The following is a 19,996-nucleotide window of genomic DNA, read 5'->3' as shown; positions in this document are numbered from 1 at the left end:
GGGTATGCTGAGACTGAAGAGGGGAAAGAAGAGAAGGGGAAAACATGAAATGGGACCAGGTGGAGTGAGAGTGGGATTGGCCAATGTGAGGACTGTCCATTGGGTGGAGTAGTAGATCTCAGATGACAATTCAGCCTCCATGGCTATGCAGATATTTTTCTGGCTTCTAAATTACCACCAGATCCATCCTACTCATTTATTAAAGTCTGAATAATGCTCATCTTGGTCTCAGTCTTATAGGTCTATTATCTGAAGCTCTTTTACTCCAATTGATGATAGCACTCTAGAAGAGTAGTCATCCTGTGTATTGATTTCTTCTGGAATGTTTCCTTGCAGCTTTCAAGAAATGGGGCCTTTCCAGATAAAGGAACTCTCTGTCTTAAGAATTCTTTGAAGATTGGTTTGGAATGCTCAAGGATAGCCTTATTAATAAGGTGGGGAGTGAAGTAAATCACCTGTAGGCCTTTAGACACTTTCATGTTTTATTCTCTTTAATCTTTTAATGAGGCCTTGTGGCCTACTTAGCATTTCATCATTACAGAGTGAATCCGTCATAGACATGTATAGATAAATTAGTAGCATTAATTTGGAAGTGCTATTTCAGACCTAAATTTCATGTGCCTCTGTAGCTTGCGGAATTGCAACACATCATGCTGGGCATTTGTTCTTATTTGAAAGGGCAAAATGTGCATGCGAAGATAAAGCAGAGCTAATGAAATACCTCAGGCCTAATTCTGTTACAGGTTAGGATAACTATATACATTTCAGTTCATATAAGGGCTGATCAAGGATGATTCTCTCTTCCTCTGTTTCTTTATATCTTTTATATTTATCCAGTGGAAAAATGATAGCTTTTTTATCAATCTCAATTTTACAAAGTAATTTTGTTAGACTGTGGTTTTTCATTTTACTCTCTCAGTTTTATGGGGGATTTTCTTATTAGAGTAATGAAAGCATGTTTTAATAACACTTATAAAAAGTAATAAATGCTTTAAAGGAACAAGCATTAAATGAATCCACTTCATCCATTAAAGGGAAATATTCATTCTTTCAGGCATATTTGCAGATGTTTTTATACTCTCAGAATTTGTTGGTACTTTCTAAAGTAGAATTCTAATTCTGTTTCTTGAACCTATTAAATGCTAGTTTTGAACACTTTGGAAAGCCATGTTTCACTATAATTCAAGTTTTCATCTACAGAAATAGCACCTATTTATTATAAAATTATTTTTTAAACACAGGTAAAATTTTTACAAGGTCACCTAAAAGAATTTCACCTGGCTATATTCAATATTAATACTACTATCTTTCCTAAATTTTTTTTTTAAAAAATATTTCCATTTGTTGGCTTTCCATTTCTCAAAACTGAGCTAAGATAGACTCTGAGCCCTCTGTGAGGTCCCAAGGAGGCACTGGCCTGGCCTATGCTTCCCCCACCAACTTCATATTTAGCTGCATTCTCCTCTCCACCCCCCAACTTCCGCTACTCTGGAGACCACACAGGTCCTACTTTGGGCTCTTCGAAAAGCCAGGACTTTGCTTGCCTTACTGCCTTGGAGGATCATGTTTCCGCTTACCAGAATATCCCCCTTCCTGTGTCATCTTTCTTTTTTTGTGCTCCTGTCATAGAGTTTGTCACACTCTGTAATTCATACGACCTTTTTAAGTCCCTATTAGTTTCATTATTTCCCCTCTTCAAGGAAGCCAGTTGCTTTTATTAAGTATATGTTTTGAGATCTGCCTGTCTTTGAAAGATGGGTAATGTTTTCTGTGAGCGCATGTGTTTCTGAGTTCTGAATTTCGTTAATGTCATTGGATGATAGATCTCACTCAATTTCTTTTTCCATCTTGACACTGTTGGGGGATCCATGTGGGTTGCTGTTTGCAAGCTGAGCTTGTCCATCCTAATGCCATGCAGCCCACTGTATGCATTTACCGTGCTTAATCTTTTTCTCCCAGGGAGGGACACCTAAGCCATGCTGTGACAGAAGTCCTCGTATGTGATCTTTCATCCAACTCTTTACATGTTAATCCCTACTCCTCATTTAAGTCCCAGCCTTAGTCTCACTTCCTCAAAGTCACATCATTTGGCCCTTATGACCACCTTCCTCCCACTCCCTCTCTAAATTAGTTCCCATGGTGAGCTCCTGGGATCTTTCTTGAAAACACTTGTTATAGTTTACAACTGTATGTTTATTTGTGTGACCTTTTGTCTTGATGACTGTCCTTTTCAGTAGATTGTGAGCTCTTTTACTTACAGAGACCTCATCATTATTCAACCCACTGCTTAACCTAATTCCTGTTCTGCAGTTGGGGTCATACTGCATATAGGATCGGACCTCTTTCACATTATCATACTGCAATCAATTGTATCTAGAAGCATTTTTATATTTAATGGACTATCTTTTAGAGTAGTTTGAGGTTCACAGCAAAATTGAACAGAAAATAGAATTCCCACAAAGTCCTGCAACTCCTTTCCCCTGCACAACCTCCCTCACCATCAACAGCCAGAACCAATGTGGTTCACTGATTATGGGTGATGCACCATTACTGACACCTCATTGGGAAGCGGAGTCCAGAGTTGACATTGGGGTTCACTGTTGATGTCGTCCATTCGGTGAGTTTTCACAAATGCATAATGACCTGAATATATCAATACAGTATCATATAGAGTAGTTTCACTGCCCTAAAAATCCCCTGTGCTTCCCCAATTTATCTATTCCTTCCTCTTCACCAAACCTTTTGGCAGCCATTGATTTTTTAATTGCTTACATTGTTTTGCCTATTCTAGAATGTCATGGGGCTGGAATCATACACTATGTTACCTTTTCAGATTGGCTTCTCGCACTTAGTATATATTTAAATTTCCTCCATGTCTTTCTATGGCTTGATAGCTCATTTCTTTTCTACGAGTGAATAATATTCCACTGTTCCATAATATGCTTAGCCCTTCACCTATTAGAGGACATCTTGGTTGCGTCCAAGTTTTGACAATTATAAATAAAGCTTCCATCACCATTTTGTGTGCAGGTTTTGTGCAAGCAGGCACTGAATTTTCAATTCACTTGGGTAAATAGCTCGAAGTATGCTTGATCCATCATAGGATAAGAGCATGCCTAGATTTGTAAGAAACTGCCAAACTGTCCTCCAAAGTGGCTGTACCACTCTGCTTTCCCGCTTTCCCCCATGTCAGACCCTGTTGGGGCTGGAGTTGGGTATCTCCCTGGCTGGGGATGCTGAAAAAATTTTTGTTGAGGAGAACCAAATGCTCTGGGCTTACTATAATATGTTTTTCCCCCTTGTCCCTTTTGGAAGCAGGAAGGGGTTTCTCTAAGATCTGTCCCCTGAGGTCCTAGTGGGGCTCCTTAAGGCCAAGGCCATGAGAGTGTGATGCCCTACCCTCACTGAAGGTCAGGCCTCCTGGAGCCTTTCTCTCTTGGTTAGTTCATGCTCAGATTCTACCAATTACTCAGTCACTTTTACTTGAAGCATTCGTATGGGATACTGGCATCCGAGCTGGTTCTGAGCAGCTTCTGGAGCAAGTGAGCTTTCATTTTCTGTGTCTACTGGTGACTGTAGTTTCCAGGGTGGTGCTTTGCCCTTGGACCTCACATCTCTGCCAGATTGAAGAAGAGTAGCTGGTTTTCACCTTTTATGTGACTATGAGAGTGACACCTTCTAAGCCTCTTGTCATACTACACCCAGGAGGTCTAGAAGCATCACTTTTAATTCCTGTGAAGTATTCCATCCTGGGGATGCACACCTAACTCTTGACCACATTTTTCTTTTGAAAGACGTGTAAAGATTTTAATTTGATCAAAGACCCAAGTTTAAACATCACATAATTGTCTATGTTGTAACTCCAAGAACCCACTTAATTTAGTTAATTTTATTTATTCACTTCAACTTCCTTAGATTCTTCCCCCTTCTGCCTCCCCTGACACGACTTCAGGAACATGAAGTATTGGGTGATAATTATTTTTAAATCTTTTGATTTTGAATTTGTACACAAATATAAAGACAAAATTTAGTCATCCCCTTCTACAGACAAACTCTGTATTTTGGTGTATCATCAAGAAGGCACAGTTCATTAACTAGATAAATCAACAAGCACTTGAACTTTTGTTGTTCTTCTAGTTATTAAGCTTCTTAATAAGGTGTGCCGTGAAGTTCTGCTTGTCCTTGTTCTCCCCCCAAGTGCAAGTACTTTTGCTGCAAACCTGGAACTGGTTAGCTGTGGAGCTGGCTAATTTTAATATGCTTGCATGGACTCTGGAAAGTTGCCTTTTGCATTTTCTGCTCAAATGGTCAGCTCCTCATAGGTGAAATATGAAATCATACCCCACAGCTCATCATTCTCAAACTTAAAAATTAAGGAGTTTCCCTTAAGAAAAGGCCATGCCGGCTCTAGGTTATAAATATCAAAGTGGCTTTAATACTTTATATTGGTTTTCCTGGTATTTCTGAGGCTTTAGGCATTTTATCCGGATCATGTTTCTAAGAATGGTTTTCTGTCAACACCGAGATAGCTATAACACACGGATTTGGACTCGAGTGTATAGATGTGATAATAAAACAGTTCAGGCAATTCTCTTGTTTTCCCTTAGGGACCGTTAAACTATTAGCAAATTAGGAGGACAGAGAATGTCTTAAATTGACCAGTCTTGGTTTTTTACTTGTGTATAATGATAGTGATTTGGTGGATACAGCTTTAGAAAATCAACCCTAAGAAGTCAGCTTTGGAAGAAGTCCTGACTTTTGACCGTGATGTTTGCTGAAACTCTACCTGGACACACATACCTGAGAGTTGTTTGTTTGTTTGTTTTTATCCTTAATGATATTCTGTTTCTCCATCTTTTGAACTAAATCAAACAGTGACATTTAATGAAAGACATGTCTGTAGATTACCCTTTGGTTAAAAGAAGGCATGAAAGGGATAAAAAGGGAAAAAAAAATCAGTGAATCATGTATTTCAGCTTTCCAGTGTTACTTCCAATTCTATAGATAGTTTTAAAACAGTGCTGTCCAGTAAAACTTTCTACAGTGATGAGACAGTTCTTTTGCAGCATTCAGTATGATAGTCACTGGCTATTTGTGAGTGTTGAGCCTCTGAAATGTGCCGAACATTTATTAGAGAATAGATTTTAATTTTTAAAAATTGTGAATTAAAAAATTTAATCAGGCACTTTTGGCTTCTGGCTCCCATACCCATACTGGACAGCACAGATTTAGATTTTTGTGTTTTGACTGTGTGGTTTTTTAGCATGTATAAAATCGTGTGTGTGTGTGCGTGCACATATGTGTGTGTGTGTGTGTGTGTGCGCGCGCGTGTGTTGTAAGAAAAAGTTGGGCTCTAAGTACAACTCTTTCATCCAAAGAAAGCTATCAAGAAGAAAAACTGGCACCAACACTACAGAACTGGTTATATATAGAATCTGTAAGAATTGCCCAAGAGATAATTTAAAGCATAATAAATTTGGTACACAGAATTAAATGGACTTCTTCCCAGAACAATGGAAGAGCAGTCGAGGAATTGAAAAACAGTGTCTGCTAGAAAGAGGGAGAAATGGGGAGAGTGAGGGACAAAGAGGATATGCATGAAGTGGGAGTTATTTAAATTTTAGATATTCTGATTGAGGTAAGAGCATGTACTGGCTCTCTCTAATACAGCTGGGGGAAGAGGCTAATTTAACCTAGCTGCTTTTCCTAGGGAAGACTCTTGAGTTATGGTTAAGTAAACAATGCTCTGCAAAATCTACTTACTCCTTTGCAACGGTTAACTTAAATTTCAGATTAAAGATGGAAAGAGCTAAAAGTAGCAAATCAGAGAGCATTACATTTACACATTTGAGGACTTCTCAGAGTGTTACACAATTCAAATCCTCTTTGATGAACTCAAGGGGTTTTCCAACTCTTTGTTGTCCTATAACAAACAAAGCTTGAAAAAAGAACCAGCATCCTGGTAGGACTCTCTGGTTTAAGAGGGTCCCCGCCCTTCTGGGACAGTGGCAGATTGTGTGAGTCTGGGGGTCCTGGGGATCAAGCACCAGTGCCTGAGGAGTAAGACGGGGTTTGAGTAGGCAGTAATTTGATTTTTTCTTTTTCTTTCCTAAGCATTATATCTCTCTTATTTTTTTCCTAAACATTTTCTTCTCTAGTTCCATTTCTCTTGCTTTTTTTCCTTCCTCAAAGGATTATCATCCAGTTCCTTGTGCCTAGTAACATATTTAGATGTTTTGATCAGTTCAGTGAAATCAAAATAAAACCCAAAGCCCCACCTTACCTCAATCTGTTAATATACTTCACTTCACCTTTACCACCTTAGTATTTCTGAAGCAACTGTACAGCTGTGTACTTCCTCGGAGAGAGAAAACAGATTGCCGGCAATCTGCCAGATTGCAGCATGTGGTCCAGGTGTGACAGTTCTGAACGTAAGGATTGCAGGAGAACACACTGTATTCACAGTTGAAAATGTAGGAGTACCACAACAGTAACATAAAGGGAGGTCAAAAGTCTTAGATCATGAGATGCTTTGCACCAGCCAGGATTGGACAAAATGCTCTGGGAACTAATTCCCATCACTCCTGGTAGCCGGATGGAATTTGGGTTGGGTCAGTGACATTTGGGTGGATTAAGATAGGAGAAAGTGTTGAAATCCAGAGATGGGACATGGCGGTATGAGAAAAATATGTCTGTGATATCTTTTGATGTGTTGGGGACAGCATAGACAAAGGGTATAACAGCCAGAATCCTTAATCTCACATCTCGCTTAAAAAACAAAAAACAGATCCAGAAGAGCTTTGGGAAGGGCTCACATGTTCCTGTTCCCAGTGGCTAGCTAAACCATGCCAACAACAGCAGCAACAACAAACATACTCTCTATGATGCCTTCTCCCTTCCCAATTTATTGGGAGAAGTAGTAATGACTCCATCCTTCAGCCTTTGTAGAATATATTGATATTAACCAAGAATAATCACAGCACATGATTAATGTAAAATTAACTTCAGTGTTCTAGTGCACGTTGAAATAAAGTTCCAAGAAATGTATAAAGAAATCTGGAATTCCATATTCAGCAATATGGTAAATTTGACATCCTGGTGATCTTTTACAAAATGCCCAGAGGAGCTGGAGAAAATGGAAATGCACAGCTGAACATCCAAGAAAGCCAGGGAAATCTCCACATGGACCAAAAAAAAAAAAAAAAATTTCAGTAGAAATTTCTGTAAAAAACTGCTTCCCAAGCTTCAGCTACTCTGAGGACTGCATCTAATCCTGGTAACCAAGAAGCTTATTTTGTTTTGTTTTGTTTTTTAAAGGGAAAGAATATAATTTATATTAGAACATGATACATCATCACACACATAGCACTGAACAGCAGATTTTGTACCCAATGTTAATGTTAATGTACACTCTGTTGTATTGTATTCCATTCTAATTGTAGAATGCTGGTTTTTATTGTAGAATGCTGGTCAGGATGGCGGTTCTCAATCCTGGCTCTTTATTCAGGTCACCCGGGAGCTATAAAAATAGACCTTGGGATGTCTGGGTAGCTCAGTGGTTGAGCATCTGCCTTCTGCTCAGGGCATGATCACAGGGTCCTGGGATGGAGTCCCACATCAGGCTCCCTGCAGGGATCTTCTTCTCCCTCTGCCTATGTCTCTACCTCTCTCTGTGTGTCTCTCATGAATAAATAAATAAAATCTTTAAAAAAATAGACCTTGCCTGTCCCCTTCTCTGCAATTCTGATTTAATTGGTATTGGTTGTGGCCTGGGAGTCAGGGTTTTAAAAGCTCCCTGGGTAATTCTAATGCATAGCCAAGGTGGAGAACCACCACACTAAATTGATTTTACTGTCTACTAATGGGACTTGACAGCAGTTTGGAAAACACCACTCTAAGGAGGTAAATGTTAAATGAACGAGTAGACAAGGTATAAAATCTCCCATCACAGAAGGAAACCAGCCAAACAAAAAAGACACCTATGTCTCAGTCTGGGTGGTGCATCTGTTTGGTGGGGTTGAGAATGGGTGGTGGGCTCCTCTGAAGAATATGTAATGTGTGCCTGTTTACACTTGCTTTGGAATCTAGACTACGACATGGTGAGAAAGCATCATTTCAGTCCCTGGTAAGCAGCACCTTGAGTCACCTGGCAGATGCAAACACAGGTTCCGATAGAAGGACACAAATCAAGCCAGGCCCAGCAGGGTGTCTTTCCTGACAGAAGACCTAAGCCCTCCGCCATCCCCACCAACCAACCAGGGCTGCAGAGTACATGAGGATACACACCATCCAGAGAGTAAGCAGAAATAACAGGAAAATTGAACACCATGTCCACCGCCCCAGAACTTTAAATATGTAGAAGAGGGCGAAAAAACAAAACCACGTCTGAATGGATGAAAGAAAGATTTAAAAAAAGCATAATGCAGAAGAATGCTATGAAAAAGGCCAGGAAAAACTTTTTAAAAGAGCCAAACAGGCATCTCAATGAATAGGCTAAGTAGCAGACCAAACACAGTTAATTCCTAGAGAATTAGTAAACTGGAGATCGAATTGTTTCTCAAATATTGCCTGTTCCTTGTCTCTGGAAGTACGTGGAAAATACCAAAGAAATGAAGAGGTATGTGGGTATAACAAGGCTTAAGTACTTCAGATTAGACTTCCAGAAGAAGAAAATCATGCAAATGGGGATGTGGTTTGGAATTTTTTTTAATGGATGTGATGAAGCCTAACAAATCCCAAGCAGGGTGGAGAAGTCCACATATAGTAAAATTATAGGACATTAAGTAAAAGATCTTAAAAGGAATCTGGAGAGGAAACTTGTCACACTGATTGCTTTCCCTATCTAGGTAGATATTCCAACTTAAGAAAACAAGCTGGAATACAGTGGTATATCTTTAGAGGGCTGGAGGAAGGTATCTATAGATCTAGAATTCTATACCTACCTGAATTTCATTAAAGAAACAAGGTCTAACGAAAGGCATTCTTAGATAATAAGAACAGGAGGGTATTTGCCACCAACAGATCCTCCCTAAAGGGCCTTGTAAAGGATATCCTTCAGAGAAGATTTGATTTCAAGCCTTCCACTGGCCATGAACGGCTCAGGGGAAGGTGGATTACTGACCTGAAATCTAAAGTCAAGTAAGTCTTGTTGAAAGTTACAAGGATAAGCCAATAAAATAGTAGAAGAATGTATAATACCTAAGCAAACAGGGGATAGAAAAAATGTGGTATGGAGGAAACATTTAACAAATTGGGCAATTAGAAATTTCAGAGTAAGATGAGAGAAACAAACCCACAGATACTGGTAGTCACTGTAAATGAGATTGTTAATTTTCTTTTAAATTTTACCTGTCTAGAGTCTAAAATAAGAGAGATTTATCTAAAACAAAAAGTACATGAATGGGTTAAAAATTTTAAAATGAGAAAATACACAGCAGGCAAATACTAATCAAAAGAAGGTTGGTGTTACTTTGTTAATATCAGATAAAAGTCTTCAAAGAATTTTTATTGTTTTATTGTTTTACTGATAAGACCATTTTACTGATAAGGACCATTAGATAATGTAAAGTACAATTCACCAGATATAATAATTCTAATATATATATAGATATAATAATTGTAATTCTAAACCACTCTTATGTATCTAATTATATAGCTTCAAAAATACATAGAATAAGACAGTTAACAAAGTAGGACCAGAGATTTACACATGAACCATCAAAGTGGAAAATTAATATAACTCAGCATTTAATGGGTCATGCAAAAAAAAGTTAGTGTATATATATATGACTTATAGAGTATTTAACACAACACAATCTAATATACATATATTCAACCTTGTAGCCAGCAATTAGTGAGTCATATGTTTCTTTGTAGCATTCATGGACTTTTTCAGTAATTGACCATATGTAGTCCATGAAATAAGTCTCCAAGAGATTTTATAGAATTAGCATCAGTGTACATAGTGCATATTCTTAAACAACAGTTTAGAGAAATTAGCAACCAAAACTCTAAAGGTAACTAAACCTAAACTAAAATCATCCCCTTTTAGCCTCTCTGTCTCTGGTAATAATCATTATTTGCCCTAACAAAAACTCCATGTCAATAGAGAGTCTACATCCTTCCAAACTCTATATTGATAAAGAATTTTTTCCAAAGCAAAAACAGGATTGTTCTTTTGATTACATCATTCTGTTTTTTTTTTTTTTTTTTAACTCAGGCTATCACAGATATGTTTTCATGACAGCACATGCAGGTGTCCTTCCATAATAGATGACTGTGATAAAATCTGCTGTCTAAAACAAAAGCTTCGCACAAGAGGTACATGACCTTGGGTCACCTCACTTTGCTCCTGGTGATCTATTATCTAACATCCTGTTCTTCCAGAATTCAACTAAGAAAGACTCAAGACTGTCAGTGGATAGCCAAAAATACAGGTCTTAAATCTGTGATGTGCTTTATTCATGGAAAAAATAATAATTGGCAGTCTCGGTGAGAGTTTTTTGCCTTTGATGAGACTTGATTTTAGCGCAGCTCAGAATTTCATCTCCAACAACTGTAAATCAGAAAGAGAAGGGAGCCACTGGGGTGGGCCTAACAAGTTAGTGACAACCGGGCTGTCTGGGAATAGGATAAACACACAAAACAGTGAAAAGGGTACTATATCAGAAACCATAGTGAGCAGTGCAGTGTCACTGTTACAGCTGAACAATTATCTAGAGCCCAATAGAGAAAAAGATCATGTTAGTCATGAAAAAAACTAACATCTGTATTACTTAGTCAAGTTAGGAGGACAGGGACAGTTATGTAGACAATTTTAGAAAACAAAAAATACATATAAGCAGTAAAGTTGGTTTGATGCAGTAAGTCACCTCGTTGTTTGGGATTCAATGATCAGAAATGTATTGAATGTGCTCTGCACTGTACCAAGAGCCTTCACCAGCCTGGACCTCCCTGATGCTTCTCTATTGGGGCGCAGTTGGCTGCTTCCTGCCCTCACTCAGCAAATGTTTCTTGAGTACTTGCCATCTCTAACAGGGCTTGCCAGGTGTTGTCAGGGCTGATGGAGGGCAGTTAAAGAATAAAGAAAGCTTTGGCCATGGACCTTTCCCTAAGGTTCACCATCCAGGATAGTTGAAGATGTGCACCAGTACCAGCTGGTTGGAAAGGGGTGACTGCCCCAGAATGGGATAGAGAATGCTATGGTAGAACAAACTAAAGTGTCCTTTGAATAGGATTGATGCTGTCAGGTGTCCTTGAGAATATCAGACAGCCATGAACCAAGAGCTCACGTTAAAGAGAGGACATGTTAGTAACGCTGTCTGAGAACATACTGTGTACAGATAAGGTCAGAAGGGCAGATAACATCCTCATTTAGGAAACTCTAAGAGCCAGCCCAAGAGATTTTTAAAGCGTTTTCTACAAGAGAATGACTATTTAAATGCTAGAGAACATGGGGGTCTTTAATGCAGTACTCACAGTTGATTTAAATTTTTTCTGCTTCAGTGGAAGTCTTGTTGGTTATTTTCAGCATTTGGTCCCATAATGTTCATTGTTCTCCTGCAGAAAGAACTTGAGAATCATTAGGAGCCGTTGCATTGGGATTACGTAAGGAATGTCTTGCTTCCCGAGTCTAAATCGGATTGAAGAGTTAAAAAAGCACAAGAACACAAGGATCTCAAATTATCCATGACATAAAATATTTAATTTCTTATGAATAAGAGGATTTTACTAAAATTATTTTTCTGCCCTTGAGGGCTCTCAGGAAAGCAGTTTAATGAAGAGTACTGATTTTAGAAGCTTTTAAAATTTTTATAGTAGAAATCGTCTGGGAAGGCACATGGAATAGATCCACGGGTAGCAAGTATTGAAACCTGGATGCCCATTGGCGACCCTCAGAGGTAAGGAGGGGAAGCCTGAGTGTGGGGCCGGAAGCAAGAGACCTGGGTGCTCACTCTTGGCTGCCGACGATTAGTTCAGCCACCTTGGACATTTCCAGGCTTTGGTTTCTCTAGCTGCTAAATGAAAGGGTTGGCCTTTGGATGGAACTGGAGGAATTCAAAGATCCATTTGTCAGTTCCTAAGTACAGGGAAAGGAGATGGTGAATATGCAGGGAAAAAACTTCAGAGAGAAGAAATATAAGTTTTAGTAAACTAGCATATTGCAGTTTTCTTACTCTAAACTGAAACAGGAGAAGTTTTGTTTTTTTTTTTCCTAATCTAAGTGCTTTTGCATCTTACGGGTTACATCTTGTGTATAGTAAGTTGTCCTGTTGATTGCCATGAAAATCAGGAGACTGTATTGCTTTTTCATTTTCTGCACGGCCCTGTGTTCCCCTTTGTCTTGTGACTTTTGTAATCATTAGACCCTGTGGAACCAAGGCACCTTCCTATTTATCCATGACACACATATGTGATAGTAACTTGGAGGTATTTAATACAGTAATAAGAGTCGTTTTAAAATTTGTTTTCTTATGGGCACCTGAGTGGCTCAGTGGTTAAACGTCTACCTTTGGCTCAGGTCATAATCCTGGGGTCCTGGGATCGAGTCTGGCATTGTGCTCCCCATGGGGACCCTGCTTCTCCCTCTGCCTATGTCTCTGCTTCTCTCGTTCTCTCTGTGTCTCTCATGAATAAATAAATAAATATATAAAAGTCGTTTTCTCTTTTAGTGCGTAGGTCCCTTAGGCTCTTTCTAGTGTTTTGGCACATAATCTTCATTATTCACATATGGAAAGAATTTTGGAATCATGCTGCTTCATTAGGACTATATAAGGAACATCTTTCTTCTAGAGTCAAAGTCAAACTAAAGAGTTTTAAAAAGTACAAGAACACAAGAATCATACATTGGCAAATGCCTAAAATACATAGTATCTTACGCATTAAATAATTTGTCCTTTTACCCTGGGGAAAGGGTAATAATAATTTTAATTAAGTTGATAGGATTTGGATTATGAAAGAAAAATAATATAAAATCCACGTTTCCTTTTAATTCATAAATTTTGTTAAATTTCTTGAAGTGGAGACTCACATAAGCAATCAACAAATTACAACATACCACCACGGGAAACAATAAAAACCTGTAAGTAAAAGCATGGGCATTAATATTCTAAGTAATAAATTTATCTTACTCTCTGGCTACATGACAAAAATACCACTGTGCTACCTTTTATCTATCTGGTGTTTATATTCCTATTTAAAGCAATTAACTTCCCTAGCGTTTAGGATTTGGACTTTGTGTAATTCATTATACAAACATTTTTTGGGTTCCTGCTGGGAACCAAGTACTGAGCCAGTCAGTGGGATTTTAGAGACAGTCCCCACTTGGGTTCTTAGTGACCAATGGAAAAGACAAATAAATAACAATATTTAAATTACATTTTGACATAAATGCTGTGATGCCTGTATGGACTTGTGCCTAAGGGAGGTAGGAAGTATCTCTCAGATGGGATTGTGAAGTTAACTAAGGACATTTAGAAGCCAAGGACAAGAGCAGCAGAGCTCGGTAGGTAGCTGGTGATAGGAAAAAAATGCCAGGCATAGTAGGACTGGGACCAAATTGCAAATGGCCTTGGACATCATGCTATGGGAATAGGACTTTGCTTCCTAAAAGAGGGAGCCATCCAAGGTTGTGAGACAAAATGGCATGGTCACATTTGCATTTTAGATACCTCTAACCCAGGGATCAGGGAGGAAGGGGATGCCAAAAGATAGACTAGAGAAAGGAGACTGTTGGAATTGACTCAGCCTTTGTCATCTCAGTCCTAGAAGAAGAGAGACGGTGGATAAAGGGATTCTTTCACTTATTCACTAACTAAAAATCCTTTTTTTTTTTTTTTTTTGTATCTGCTGTGCAACAGCCACAGGACAAAGTGGCACTGGGCATAAAGCTTTGAACAGGGCACAGCGTACACCTCCTAAGGAACATGGGTGTTACGGGTGCAGTGGGACTGGTTACAGGTATCACAGGACCAGATAGAGGGGGACACACGGCCCACCCTTAGGAAGAGGAGGAGGAGAGGGGGGAGATGTTAAGAAATCTTTGGAGATAGGATGTGAAGGCCTGAAGTGAGGTATTCAGAGAGGCTTAAGGTAATAGACGAAAGGAGAGTGCAGAAGCCCTGAGATGTGGGAATAGCATAGACCCTATGGCACTGAAATTACTTCCACTGGAGCTCACAATGCACATGTCAGACCAGCAAGATTTAAGACTGGAGAGGCCAGCAGAAGCCAGGCCCTGAGGAAATGGCTCCTAAAATGCCTGGGTGGCTGAGTGGTTGAGCATCTGCCTATGGCTCAGGTTGTGATCCCAGGGGCCTAGGATCAAGTCCCACATCAAGCTTCCCACGGGGAGCCTGCTTCTCCCTCTGCCCTGCTTATGTCTCTGTATCTCTGTGTGTCTCTCATGAATAAATAAATAAAAACTTTAAAAGAAAGGGCTTCTAATTTAGGAACATTTGAAAGTGGATGTCCTCCCAGCATGATGGCTCCTTGATTGTCAGGATGTGGCATAGTTAAAGGTGACCCCAGCTTGTGCGATGTGGCACAGCTTGCTCTCTGGAGGTGAGGAATGTGGAGGGAGGACTGCCGTGTGTTGCATAAATGGTACCGATTGGAAACAGAGTAGCACTTGTATGTCTGGATGCAGCGCTGACCCGAGCCTCCCCAGAGGCCTATGTGCACCCCAGATGTGGTGGTGAGCACTGCACTTGTCTCTCCTCGAGTCAGAGAATTAGGGTACAGAGCTGGGGAAGCCCTCTGCGCCTTTTGGCCAACCCCCCCTCTGCCCCCAAATGAATTTCCTTTTAGCATCCTCTACTGCACTGAGTACATTGGCTTGCACAGTACAGGACTTTCTTTCTTTTCTTTCCTTATTTATTTGAGAGAGACAGAGAGGAGAGAGACAGAGGGGGAGAAGAAGAGGGGGAGGGACAAGCAGATTCCTCTCTGAGTAGGGAACCCAATGTAGGGCTCTATCCCAAGACACTGGGATCATGACCTGAGCTGAAAGCAGATGCTTAACCCAGCGCCTCAGGATCTCATTTTCTATGCATTATGTTCCCTTCCTAAGCGAGCACAAGGCCACCAGGGGTCCCTCCTGGTCATTCTCAGAAAGCAAAGTTCAGGTGGTACCTGAGTTGTATATGATGGAAATTGTAATTCTGAATGCAGTAGTAACGTAGCTTATATACCTATATACAGTGTGTTTATGGGTGTGGAAGATACATGCTCTGGACAGTATATAAAGTGACACATGCCAAGTGATTGAAGGTTAAATACCTTGTATATTAATAATACACGTGTATGCATATAAATTGAGAATCAAATCCTTGATAAAATGAAAACAAACATGCCCTACAACATACCTTACCCCCATTTACTAAGCAAAAATGTCTGGCAGTTATTACTGAATTGCTTTAATTTTAGAAGTCCACACTTTCATAAAGTGTTTAGCTGCTTTCACATCCGTGATAGACTCTAAGAACATGTTATTTTTGAGTAAAATATACAAGAAACAAACATGCTAATTAAAGCAACTTGAGTAAAAGAAAGCCATTGTGGGCTGCGTTACTCTTCACACTGCTTTGAAACTATTTCTGTGTGAGCTAAGTAGCTGCGTAAGTAAAATATTCACACCATGGGAACATCAGGTTCAAAATAATTTTGACGCATCAAAAGTCTCAGAGTAACAAAAGATCACCTCAGCACCTATCCTCGTGACTTCTTTCCCCCTATAATTTGCTATTGATACACATGTCACTCAACAGTTGACAAAATTGACCTGGTACCTATATGAACTGTAGCCCACTTCAGTCATTGTTTGAAGAGGATGCCAAGTGAGCAGAACTGGAATACTGATAATGAGAGAAAGACTCTGGTTCAGGATGTTTGATTTGGAAAGCTGCCCACCCAGAAAGCCCCTGACCTACACTAGCTTTTTTGTGGGTCCTTTTTGGGCATCAGCTATGTCCCTCAGTATAGGCAGGATCGTGGAAAGTGACAAAAGTAAAGCCGACTGGAAGAACATGGGTGCTTGGCCAGCCTGTGGAGATAAAGATCACTTGAGGTGGATTTCAGGTCCAGTAGGCAGGGCTGCTTCACCTCCCCTCCTGGCCTCGGTGCCACTGAGTACCATCAGCCCATGAATTCTGAGGTCATTGGATGTTGGAATGAATGGATACGCACACATTAATCAAAATTCAACTTATTTCTTTAAAATGCTTCTTTACCTAAGAAGCATAACAACAAAAAATTAAGCCATGGACAATGACCACGGAGCATAGAAGATTGTGTCAGATGTAGCTATTAGTTTCACGTCCTGAAAGTCAGGGAATGAATTAGACTCCTTTTTCTCATTTCACGTTGGCAGAGAGAAGGTTTAGAGCAAATGCTATGGCTGAATTAAAATGAACTGTGCTATTAAGGCATGATTATGTGTGTTCTGTGGCTTTCCTGTTCCCACTTGGCCGTCTGTTCCTCACTGTCTAGTGTGGTAGCCAGTCACCCCATACGGCTATTCAATTTTCATTTTAAATTGGTCAAAATGAAATAAAGCTGAAAACTCAGTTTCTCATTTGTCCTGGCCACCTTTCAGTGTTCAGTAGGCACGTATGGCTGGTGGCTGCTGAAGTGGATAGCATCGATATGGAACATTTTCAGAATTTTTGCAGAAAGCCCTTTGGGACAGAGCTGGCAGGTAGTTGATACTTCCCCTTCTAATGGGTAATGTTTGCAGTCAGACACTTGTAGGCTGCCCCAAAGCCTATGTAGAGCAGACTCAAATGCTTTATCCCCCGGGGCACCCCTGTGGTTGCTAAACTGTGAGTTTAGCAATTCTTAATCTAATTTGGCGCGATGGAGTGAGAAAGTGAGTACTGATTGATTGACTTTTACCTGCAGGGCCAGGCCTCTGCCACCTAAATGTACCATACAGAAAACTCTATGTTTTAGATCGAGCTCTTACATCTGGGCTAGGGGTTTGGTGGCTGTTAGCCTGATTTGGTCATTTGAGTGGAAGGAAACACTTCTGGCTTGGTAAGGTTCACATTTGGTTAGTACAGCTGAAGAATAGAGTTTAAGAAGATCATATCACTGCTGGGTGGTTGTACTAAAGAGGTGGTAGATACGCATTACACAATCCAGCTTAAGCTCCTGGGTTTATTGGATTGTTGTAATTCTGCCCCTGATGGCTTTTGGTACCCAGCAAACAGTCCCAGCATGGAGGTCTTCATCAATTCAGGCTTCTTTGTGTGCTATTCCTTTTTATGGATTTCTGAATTCTCTGGGTTAAACAAAGAAAGTCAATCTCACCAATTTGGCAAGCTAAAATTTTGATTCTTTGGTGGTATTGGTGGTAGGGATATCTGCTGTCTTTGGTATCAGCAACTATTTTTCCATTGTATTTGGGTGAGCTCAGAACGTAGCCTACTTTCCTAAGTGTGCCCTCTCTCTCCCTGCCTGGCTTCCAAATACAGTGGCCATTCAGCCAGGAGCTGTTTTTTGGATTGCCATTTTAAATATTTCAAATACAAAAAATTGAAGTCTAATGAAAGCATGTTGAATGGGCTTTTTTTGCCTTCTCATTTTTCTTTTTTGGGCATAGTTGGCAACATTCATAGGAACTAGTGACAGCGACGTGATCTATTTCATGCTCAAAAATGAGATTGATTTTTTAATTTTTGTAAGTTCATAAGTAGGCCGGCTACAGTTGAAGATAGTTCATGCAGTGATTTCTCCACTCACCGGTGTGCATTTAGCCAGAGTTTTATGCGCAGTCATTACCACAATTTCTTTTCTCATTGTTGGTACTCTGAACCTCCTCTTGTGTTCTGCTATGGTTCGCTCCTTCTCTTCTTTCACTTCTGCCTGTATGAAAATATCTTTCTGGGTTTCATAAATATACTGTTCCAGGTACAAACCTTTAGGCGCTTGATGCAGCAGGGGTTTGAGAGACCCTCTATGGCGGTGGGTTAGGTGGGGCGAGGCCCTGTGACCCACATGTGCTCCTCTTGCATGAACCTGGACCTGTGTTTTCATTCAGTTCCTGATGTTTTGGCACTGCAGACTGTATTTTAGCTGCCCATGCTGAAGCAAGCAAGGTACAATTAGGAGGCCCTCCCAGAGACAGAACATGAGAGACTCCTAACTCTGGGAAACGAACTAGGGGTGGTGGAAGGGGAGGTGGGGGTGACTGGGTGATGGGCACTGAGGGGGGCGCACTTGATGGGATGAGCACTGAGTGTTATTCTATATGTTGGCAAATTGAACACCAATAAAAAATAAATTTATAAAAATTAATATGACCCATTTTATAATAAAAAGTTTTAAAATACCAAAAAAAAAAAAAAAAAAAAAAAAGAAAGAAAGAAAAAAAAGGAGGCTCTCCCAGACTAATTTTTACAACTGAAGTGGGAAAATGTAACAGGAAAACCTTGCACATTACCTTCTCAGAAAATCCGTGATTTTTTCTGTCCTTCTCTCGTGCCATGCCAGAGTCACCTTCAGCTCCACTCTCTCCATCTCTCAGTTTGGTGGCTCAGTGTTCTGACTCTCTGCTTCTCTCTCGGGGGTGGGGGGGGGGGGTGGGGAAGAATGACGTTGAGGAATATTTGCTTCCCTAGAAGCCTAGCCTAGAACAGTGAAGCGCTGGAGGCTCACATGCCTTGTCATCACCTGTCCTAAGTAGGAACTTTCATTCGCTTGGATTTTGAAAATCAAAGATTGAGAATCAATGCGTGATCATTGCCTCCCTGCCGATGGCCATCTCGGAGTAGACTGATCGGGATCCCTGGGCCGTATCCTTTTTCAGTTGCCTGAAAGCCCTCAACAGCCCTGCCAAAAATTTCTCAGGGGTCCCTGGCAGATGCCAGATCCAGAAACGGGCCTTCCTGCTCCCTGGGCCCCCTGAGGGTGGCGAGCGGTGCCGTGGCAGGAGGAAGGGCGCCAGGGAGGCTGGAGGAGAGAAGGGCCGAGGCAGGCAGGCTGTCAGCCGGTTCTGCTTCTCGAGGCCTCCCCTGGGCTTCCGGCCGAGCATCCCCCTTCCTGCCCGCTCTCCGTGTATTTTGCGCACTGATGTCCTCTGCCTGGTGGTGCTGAGACGGCTCCTGACTTAGCTTCCTTCTTGCCCATCCTTCCTGCAGTCTTCTTCCCGCTCTGGGCATCCCGCAGGGGTGCTGGTCCCCTGTGCCAGGAGGGGGCAAACCCAAGGCTGCCCGTGTGCAGGCCGGCGCGCTCGCAAGGGCCGTGTCCCCCTGTAGCTGGAGGGCCCGCGCCTGCGGCCACTCGGGCAGTGTTTCTGGATCCATCAGGCCGCCTTTGGAGAGCTTGTCGTTGTCCCCGAGGCTCGAAGCCACAGGCTGGTAGATGGCAGGATCCTCGTGTTTGGAGGAGAGGACGGCTGGGTCACACAGACTCGCTGCTCTGGGTGGCACAGCGCTAACAAATGGGGCATCAGCCCCGAATGCACAGCTGTCCCTCCTTCCGTGACCCCATCTCGGGTCCGTAAACAGACCGCAAGTTCTGTATCCTCAAATGTGGGTTCAGTTGCAACATGGACAAGTTTAAAAGAAAACCACAGGTGTTGGTTACTTTTTGTTTTTGTTTTTCTTTTCCTACAGACTTAGGAGATAAAGTCTGGTCTTTGCTCTAGAGATTCTCAGGTTGGGGGCTGAAGTGTAAAGATCAGCTGCGAGCTTAGATTACTTACATTGGATCTGGGATGGAGTCTGTGTCTAGACAGACAAACATACATTCTCTCTCTCTTTCTCCCTGTTTCCTCCCCCTCCAACATACCCACCCTGCCTCAAGACATGTCCCTAAGGTTCTTGGTAATACCCAAGGGCTCCCAGGTGTAGGAGTGGCCTGGGACTGTCTGTATCACCTGTGACTGCTGTGTCTCATGTGGAACAATGCCCATGAGATAGGGCTTCCAAGGATGCCCTGCTTCCAGGATGGCCAGGGCAGGAGCTTTGACTTGAAGGTATTCCCAGGAAAGCCC

The 19,996-nt window shown here is 41.2% G+C and overlaps 1 protein-coding gene across 4 annotated transcripts in view; it reads left to right on the top strand.

The window, feature by feature from the left end:
• Nucleotides 1-19,996, top strand: part of KCNN2 (potassium calcium-activated channel subfamily N member 2) — a 442,631-nt gene that overhangs the window by 375,604 nt on the left and 47,031 nt on the right. The gene's annotated exons all lie outside the window — the stretch shown is intronic.

The sequence above is a fragment of the Vulpes vulpes genome, chromosome 12 (genome assembly GCF_048418805.1).
Source record: "Vulpes vulpes isolate BD-2025 chromosome 12, VulVul3, whole genome shotgun sequence".
NCBI lineage: Eukaryota > Metazoa > Chordata > Mammalia > Carnivora > Canidae > Vulpes > Vulpes vulpes.
Note: the sequence above shows the minus strand (reverse complement) of the source record. Positions and strands in the feature narration are given on the sequence as shown.